The sequence below is a fragment of the Schistocerca nitens genome, chromosome 12 (genome assembly GCF_023898315.1).
Source record: "Schistocerca nitens isolate TAMUIC-IGC-003100 chromosome 12, iqSchNite1.1, whole genome shotgun sequence".
In the NCBI taxonomy this organism is placed as follows: Eukaryota; Metazoa; Arthropoda; class Insecta; order Orthoptera; family Acrididae; genus Schistocerca; species Schistocerca nitens.
In genome coordinates, this window is record NC_064625.1 from 154,473,512 (window position 1) to 154,483,390 (window position 9,879).

Below are 9,879 nucleotides of genomic sequence, written 5' to 3' on the forward strand. Positions count from 1 at the left end.
TCACCTAATTCCTGTAAACTCTGAGGAGGGGGTCGATGAGCTCTGACGGCACGTTCAATCACATCCCAGATGTGTTCGATTCGATTCAGATCTGGTGAATTTGGGGGGCCAGCACATCAACTGGAACTTGCTACTGTCTTCCTTGAATCACTCCATCAGTCTCTTGGCCTTGTGACATAGCACATTATCTTTTTTAAAAATGCCAGTGCCATTTGGAAACGTGATGACAACCAGTGTATGATACTCCCATGCTGTCATGTGCCCTGCACAATGTCCACTGGACTCCCACAGATGACCACGTGAATGTTCCCCAGAGCATAATGGAGCTGCTGTCAGCTTGTCTCCATTCCACAGTACAGGCGTCAAGGAGCTGTTCCCCTGTAAGATGACTGTTTCGTGCCCTCCCATTGGCATATTGAAGAAGATATCAGGATACGTAAGACCGTGCAACACACTGTTGCTGCACCAATGTGCAGTGCTGATGGCCACATACCCATTTCAGTCATTGTTGCCATTGTTGTGTTGTTAGCATTGGTACGTGCATGGGTTGTTGGCTGCAGAGGCCCATTGTTTGGAGTGTTTGTGGGCTCTCTGTTCAGGCACACTTGTTCTCTACCTAGCATTAAAGTCTGACGATAGTTCTGCCACAGTTTACTGCATTTCCTGTTTTACCCGTTTAACCAGTCTGCTCACCCTATGACATCTGACATCTGTAATGAGGGGTGGCCACCAAATCCCATGTCGTCCGGATGTGGTTTCACATTTGTTTCGCCACATGTCGAAGACCTCACCTCGGCACTCTTCAAACACCTGACAAGTCGTGCAGTTTTTGAAATGCTCGTTCTCAGTCTCTGGGCCATCAAAATCTGCCCTCTGTCAGACTCAGATAGATTGCGTGCCTTCCCCATTCTACAGGCAGACAGCACACTCACTGATACTACATGCACAGAGCATGTGTCTGACTAGCAGTCATTCCTCACCAGGTAATGCTGCTATAACATGGACAGGTTTATATCGATTGTATGTTGGTGCTCATAATGTTCTGACTGATCAGCACAAATTGCAAATAATAACTGGTATTAAAATTATGATCTCAAAAATTGTATTATCATCATTACCAACTTCACTAATTCAAAGTATGAAGTTCATTTACAGTTCGTTTAAATTAAACTATACTGAAGCTTTATCCAATAGTCATGTTTGTGTGTCCATTTGCTTATGTAAATTTATTGAAAGAAAGTTAACAGTTCGAATAAATAAATTCCAATAATTAATGAAGTAAAAGTTTTAAAGATGGCTGCCTCACATTGTGTTAAAAATAATACTGCTTGCTTCCATCTTGAATTTTTCAGTACAGATCACATTAAAAGTACGGATTATTAATTCACAGTAAATATCAGAATTAATAAATTAAATCAGCTCCTTCAGAGCTCGATGACTGTAGAACGTAGTTGTAATATTTATTTCAGAGGGTTTAGAAAGGTGAGTCACAAACATCTCTTTTCCTGTACTAGCAGCAGAGAATGACTGTCCTACAAGCAGATCTAATCGCAGAATCAAAATGACAATGGAGGTAGGTAGTGTTCAGTTTGAGGCAGTACTTTTGAAATAGTAGATGAAATGTGTTTGAGCCCTTATATCCTCCAATTCCTGTGGTATCAGTAGTCTTGTCACCTTTTTTTCATATACCTTTTTTTGTGTAACAACAATCCAGTTAGGGTTGACACAGTTCAAGTTAGGTAAAGAGTGATTATTATCATTATTTGTCCAAATAATATTGGTGCAAATACTCCATTGAGTGAGAGGGTAGAGCTTTTATGTTTACTGCAGGCTGTTGCAAAGGCTAAACTTACGATCTGCTTCACAGCCACAAGTGCACAGACAACCAGTGTAGCATCTGAATTCAGCATATAGTGGTCAAAAATGCAGAATGGTGTCTTTTGTACTTCATAAAGGTTTTGGCTGATATTAATAAATCAGTAAACAAAATTAAGACTAATTGGTCACAAAGTATCAGTAATTCAGTAAATGATACATCGAAACACGATACGGTTGTGCAGAATTTGCCGTCACGTAAAATTACAAATCGAAATATCGTAAAATTGTGACGGGTCAGTCACGTGCAGTTAAACCCACATATGACGTCGAGGGTCAAAGTGGACCGGGGGAACTGGACCGTGCGCTAATACCGTAGCATTGCGTCACCTAGCCCACCTGCACAATATACTACTCCCACTTCCAGCCTTTCGTCACAGAGGTCATATCCCTGGTGTATGCTATTCACTCATCCACCACAACCTACTCCGGTCCCAACACAGGCTTATTCTATCCTATCCTATCAGAGGCAATGTAACCTGTGAAAATAACTGTACAGCATTTTATGCAGGCACGACCACCATCCAGCTGTCCATCAGAATGAATGGCTATTGCCAAACTGTTCCCAAGAACAGAGGTGACCACACTGTGGCGCAACACACTGCTAAGCACAGTGGCTTCTTCACAGCCTGTGTCGTCTGGTTCCATCTTTCCAGGATCAGTTTTTCTGAACTACGATGGCCTCTGAATTTTTTATGTGAAAAGCCTTAAAGATTTTCAAATAAAACAAACTTTATTAATGGTCTGTATCTTTATTCTTCGTATCTAGATACTTATTGCTTAACATAGTCACCCTCGTGACAAATGCATTTCTCCCAACAAGAGACCACTGTAGAATATTATGAGAAGTCAAGTTGCTACTCACCATATAGTAGAGATGCTGAGTCGCAGATAGGCACAACAAAAAGATTTTCACACTTAAAGTTTTCGGCCAATGGCCTTTGTCAACAATAGACTCACATAAGTGCACACACACTCACGCAAATGCAACTCACACACACACGACTGCAGTCTCAGGCAACTGAAACCACACTGCAGGCAGCAGCACCAGTGCATAATGGGAGTGGTGACTGGGTGGGGGAAAGGAGCAGGCTGGGGTGGGGAGGGGGGGAATAGTATAGTGGGGGTGCCGGACAGTGAAGTGCTGCATGTTAGACGGAGGGCAGGGAGAGGTGGGCGGGAGGGGGGGGGGGGGGAAGTAGCAGAAAAGGAGAAAAACAGAGAGAAATAAAAACAAATCTCCTGTGCCTTATCTTTCCAATCTCCAACTACCTCCCAAAGGTCCACTGTGTGGCCACAGAGGAGCATTCCCCTCGTAACTCAGTACCACGCAGCACTGGAGCAACTGAATTACATTCTCCGCCAAGGTTTTGATTACGTCTCGTTGTGCCCTGAAATGAGAAATGTCGTGCCCACTATCCTTCCCACTCCTCCCACAATGGTAGTCCACTGTCCACCGAACCTACACAATATACTCGTCCATCCTTACACAACCCCTGCTCCCAATCCCTTACCTCATGGCTCATACCCCTGTAATAGACCTAGATGCAGTACCTGTCCCATACATCATCCCACCAGCACCTACTCCAGTCCGGTCACTAACATCACCTATCCTATCAGAGGCAGGCTACCTGTGAAACCAGGTCACGGTCTACAAGCTAAGCTGCAACCACTGTGCTGCATTCTACGTAGGCACGACAACCGACAAGCTGTCTGTCCGCACGAATGGCCGCCGACAAACTGTGGCCGAGAAACGAGTGGACCACCCTGTTGCTGAACACATTGCCAAACACGGTATCCTTCATTTCAATGACTGCTTCGCAACCTGTGCCGTACGGATCCTTCCCACGAACACCGGCTTTTCTGAATTGTGCAGGTGGGAAATTTCCCTGCAGTTCATCCTACATTCCCGTGACCCTCCTGTCCTCAACCTTCGTTAGATGCTGTCCTCACCCATCCAGCCCCTTCCCTGCTCCCATTCCAGTACTGCACACCACACTCAGTTTTTTAATTTATTTCTCTCTATTTTTCTCCTTTTCCGCTACTTCCCCCCTCTCCCTACCTCTCCCCTACCTCCACCCAACCTGTAGCACTTCACTGTCTGTGATCCCCACCATACTATCCCTCCGCTCTCTGCCCGAGCCGCCTCCTTTCCCCCACCCAGCCGCCACTCCCATCGTGCACCGGTGCTGCTGCTCACAGTGTGGTTTCAGTTGCCTGAGACTGCAGTCGTGTGTGTGAGTTGTGTTTGCACGAGTGTGTATGTGTGTCTATTGACAAAGACCATTGACCAAAAGCTTTAAGTGTGAAAATCTTTTTGTCGTGCCTATCTGCGACTCAGCACCTCCGCTATATGGTGAATAGCAACTTTACTTCTCGTAATATTGTTACATTCCAACACTGTAGAGTGCCTGACTTTGTTGGTGGAGCCACAACCTCACCCCTGCTTGCACCACTTCATCACTATGAAAGTGAAGTCCTCGAAGGTGTTCCTTAAGTTTTGGAAACAGATGAAAATCGGATGGGGCCAAACTGGGACTGTTCGGAGGACGATTAGTGACAGTGATCCCAGGGCTTCAGGTTATTGCAGATGTCTCTGCACTCGTGTGTGGTCTGGCATTGTCGTGTCGAAGGAGGGTGTACTTCACGTGCTGACAAACTCTTCGGATTTGTGCTTTCAGTTTTCTGGCGGATTACGGCACACTGTTTCTCACACACTGAGGTAGTTGCGTGTCACACTGCTATGTTACACCCTACAATTCGGAGCCTTCTACCAGCAGAGGATTCAGTGAAGCAGGAAAGTTCACTAAGTAATATGCTCGACATGTAATTCTTATCCACTATTGAGAACATAATAAAAAAATTTTGGGGCATTACTTTTCAGGATGCCCTCATACGTTGATGGGAATTACCCTGGCATCACATCCCTTACTTTTGTAATCCTCCTAGCCTCAATAGCCTCTAAGCCACTGTCCCCACACCCTCTACCCAGCAGTTCCCCCTTCCTATGTCCCGGCACCCAACCCAATCCACGCTTCCGTGACACCTCCTTCGTGCACCGCACCTCACTGGCCCTAGTAGCCACGTCTCACATACCTAGTCTGTGAAGCTGCCACACCTCCGACCTGCATTCCTAGCCAGCACACCTGCTGCCTCCCTCTGAGCCGCTAGCTACCCATCATCAACTCCTCCTGCTTCCCGCCTCTTTCTCCCCTTACCACCCTACCCGGCACTTCAATCCATCCGCCGAACAGCTATCCTGGCACTGTCTGTCCAGCCGGCACAGTGTAGTTGCGGTGTGTGTGTGTGTGTGTGGGGGGGGGGGGGGTGATAGGGGGGGATGTGCACACGCATGCGTATGCGTGTGTTTCTGTGTATTCTGACTCGTGAAAGAATTTCTTCCAAAATCTGGAAAACTCCTTTTTGTGCCTGTCGATGACTAACACTATTCAGTGTGTGGTCTCCTTTACTCCATTCCTAAATTATTTAGATTCTGCTGGTACTTTCCTTACTATACTTAACAAATGCAACTTTGTAATCTGGGTAGCAAGAAGTAAACTGAACTTAAATAAACCACAAACAGAGATGATGATTTATTAACGACTGGTTTCACTACATAAAAGCAGCATCTTCAGGCTGTTCTACATAGGAAAGAAAGAATCCTTGTAATCTATTTATTAATGAGCTAAGTATACCTAAATAAAACTACTTACAGTAATGTCACGTAGATAGGGACTCAGAGACTCCCCAGTGTTCATTGTCACATAATCCAAACCTATGAAGAGGGGAAGTGGTCAACAAATAATACGAGGGTTGCCCAGTAAATAATGCCCCATATTTTTTTTCTCCAGAAGTATTTATTCCACAAAAATCAAATTTACATATGTGAAAGACTGATGTTTTGTCTACTTGCTTTATTTTTCCACATAAGCTCCTTCAAGTTCGACGGCCTTTTTCCAGCGAGACACAAGAGCGTGTATTCCCTGCCGGTAAAAATCTTTACTCTGCCTACGGAGCCAGGTTGTCACTTCGTGAATCACTTCTTCGTCATCGGCAAAACGTCTTCCACGAATGAAATTCTTCATTGGCCCAAACAAGTGAAAGTCTGAAGGAGCCAAATCGGGGCTGTAGGGTGGATGGGGTAACACTATCCAACCCAGTTTCGCGATGTGTTCACAAGTCCTCAAACTTGTGTGACGACGAGCGTTATCGTGCTGAATCAAAACATCCTGTGGGTTAACATGACGCCCAAGGCGCCGGAAGCGCTGCTTAAGTTTGTCTAATGCTTTGACATAAGCCTCTGAATTAATGGTACTGCCTTTTGGCATCACATCAATGAGAATTACGCCCTCGCAATCCCAAAACACAGTCATCATGACTTTTCCGGCTGAAGGACCTGTTTTGAATTTTTTCTTCTGTGGAGAATAAGCATGACGCCATTCCATCGATTGTCTTTTTGTTTCGGGCTCAAAATGATGCACCCAAGTTTCATCACCTGTCACAATCCGTGACAAAAAGGCCTCCCCGTCAACGTGAAAGCGTCGCAACAAATCGAAAGAAATGTCTTTTCTTTGGGATTTGTGATCGACAGTAAGACACCGAGGAACCCATCTTGCACACACTTTTGAGTATCCAAGCTGATTGATAATCACATCCACACTTCCTTTGCTTACTGACAACTCCAGTGCCAATTGTCGAGTCGTAATGCGTCGATCCCGTCGAATGAGAACATCAGCCCGCTGCAACATGTCAGGCGTGACAGCCGTGGGAGGCCTTCCCGACCGCGGCAAATCTCGGAGCTCCGCAGCACCGCCCTCTGATGCTTTCACCCTCTGTGCCCAGCGACCAACAGTACTCCTATCGACTGCAGATGTTCCGTAGACGTTGCACAAGCGTTTATGGATATTGCCCACGGTTTCTTCCTCTGCTACGAGAAATTCAATCACTGCACATTGTTTCTGACGGATGTCACTTGCAGACGCCATTTTAGAACATTCCTACACCACCGCTCTCTGTCGGAGGAAATTGAAACTTTGCGTACACACGCGGGAAACTTCAAATAACTCGCACCTAAAGTTTCACATTTCTAATATTTTTTATTTCGGAGAAAAAAAATATGGGGCATTATTTACTGGGCAACCCTCGTAAGTGACAGAGTATAGGAGTGACCACTGCAGGGGATCAGGCACTGTGGCAAAAAGAATTGTAGTCAACATAACAAATATGATTAAAATGTGCTACAAGAAACATAAATAAGATGCATCAGCGGAGTGTCTGTCTAAGAACCGTAACCCATTAACCAGCCTTGTTAGTACAAAGGTAAAAATAAAACACCCCAGAAAGATAAAATTATGCAAGATTAAAAATTAGTAAGCAAGATGTTGACCAAGCTGTTGCGACTACATGTGCATCAGTATGCAAATTGAATGTAGATGTAGGACTAACCTTACATCGTTATAAGCTTTATTTAAGACGTTTACCCAAAACTAGTAAGAACTGAGAATAAACATCAGGTAATGACGGATCCCATTTATAAAGGCAAACTTAGGAGCCGTAAGAACAGATTAATGAACCACCTTGAATGTCCAAATATACCAGTACATGAAACTTACTTACCCTGTAATTGGTAATCATAAGGGTAAAGCACTGGAGGTGGTCAGCTGTATACTAATCTGGCGGTAATCACTGTATGACCGGAGACACTGGTGTGCAATGGAAGTTGACAGCACGTGATAGGCACAGCAGGATTTTGGACTCTGAAGGCCAGGAAGCACCTTAACAGTAGAACACTATATCCAGGAACCAAAGAACATTGTAAGAACAAGACATGGCTATCACAGGACAGCTCATTGAATAAGTGGGAATGTTAGAAATATACAGAGTGAGAGAATAACGTACCAAATTGGATACAACTTGTGTAAATAGTTTTATTTAGGTTTACTTTTTTTGACTATCCTTAATCAATTTTTTAATATGTAGAGTACAAGAATGCCTTCTTTCTATGTAGAACAACCTGACGATGCTGCTTTAACACAATGAAACTGGCCATTAAAAAATCATCGCTTAACAGATATTTGCCGTTTATTCGAGTTCAATACACTTGACAAAGTTAAGTAGTTTACAGGGATACACCGCCCACCACCGCAGTGTCATAAGTACTACCACACTGATTGTCCCCAGATACTGTAAGGTGAATGGCAGCATGATTCCATTGCAAATAGCACTGCGGATTTCCTTACCCATCAGTAATTTGAGCTTTTGCTTAATCTGCAGTGACGCCTTCCTTGAGAGAATGTGGCACCTAATTTTATGCTTTATGCAGTCAGTAATTGGAATCACATTGTCTTTTAGAGCATGAGTTTGCTTTCGTCAGGAGTAATTGTTGAAGCCATTAGATCTGTTTGCTGTTACTGCCATAATTAACCTTTATTTTCATTCTTCTGTATCTCTGTGCTTTTCATTTTTGAAGCTTTATCTTATTTGTATTTTCATAGGAGTACATTTAGGCACATGTGTTACATGTAACAAAAAAATATCAAATCTGCTTGTGCAATAAACTTATATAAAATAAGAACTGCATATTGCAATTTAAACTGTCACTTTTTTCTTGTTAAGGAATATTAATAGTTGTTGATTCGTATTGTGTTCACCCATTTACACTTTATGGTAGTTGTAAAGTATTACATTGTTACAGAAAATTACAGTACACACACACACACACACACACACACACACACACACACACATACACACATATATATTTGTCTTTAAATATGTCTGCTTGTGTCTGTATATGTGTGGATGGATATGTGTGTGTGTGCGAGTGTATACCCGTCCTTTTTTCCCCCTAAGGTAAGTCTTTCCGCTCCCGGGATTGGAATGACTCCTTACCCTCTCCCTTAAAACCCACATCCTTTCGTCTTTCCCTCTCCTTCCCTCTTTCCTGATGAGGCAACAGTTTGTTGCGAAAGCTTGAATTCTGTGTGTATGTTTGTGTTTGTTTGTGTGTCTGTCGACCTGCCAGCACTTTCATTTGGTAAGTCACACCATCTTTGTTTTTAGATATATTTTTCCTACGTGGAAGTTTCCCTCTATTATATATATATATATATATATATATATATATATATATATATATATATATATATATATATATAAAAAAGATGATGTGACTTACCGAACGAAAGCGCTGGTAGGTCGATAGACACACAAACAAACACAAACACACACACAAAATTCAAGCTTTCGCAACAAACTGTTGCCTCATCAGGAAAGAGGGGAAGGAGAGGGAAAGACGAAAGGATGCGGGTTTTAGGGAGAGGGTAAGGAGTCATTCCAATACCGGGAGCGGAAAGACTTACTTTTGGGGGAAAAAAGGACCGGTATACACTCGCGCACACACACACATATCCATCCACACATATACAGACACAAGCAGACATATTCAAAGGCAAAGAGTTTGGGCAGAGATGTGAGTCGAGGCAGAAGTGCAGAGGCAAAGATGTTGTTGAATGACAGGTGAGGTATGAGTGGCGGCAACTTGAAATTAGTGGAGATTGAGGCCTGGTGGATAACGGTAAGAGAGGATGTATTGAAGGGCAAGTTCCCATCTTCAGAGTTCGGATAGGTTGGTGTTAGTGGGAAGTATCCAGATAACCCGGACGGTGTAACACTCTGCCAAGATGTGCTGGCCGTGCACCAATGCATGTTTAGCCACAGGGTGATCCTCATTACCAACAAACACTGTCTGCCTGTGTCCATTCATGCGAATGGACAGTTTGTTGCTGGTCATTCCCACATAGAATGTGTCACAGTGTAGGCAGGTCAGTTGGTAAATCACATGGGTGCTTTCACACGTGGCTCTGCCTTTGATGGTGTACACCTTCCGGGTTACAGGACTGGAGTAGGTGGTGGTGGGAGGGTGCATGGGACAGGTTTTACACCGGGGGCGGTTACAAGGGTAGGAGCCAGAGGGTTGGGAAGGTGGTTTGTGGATTTCATAGG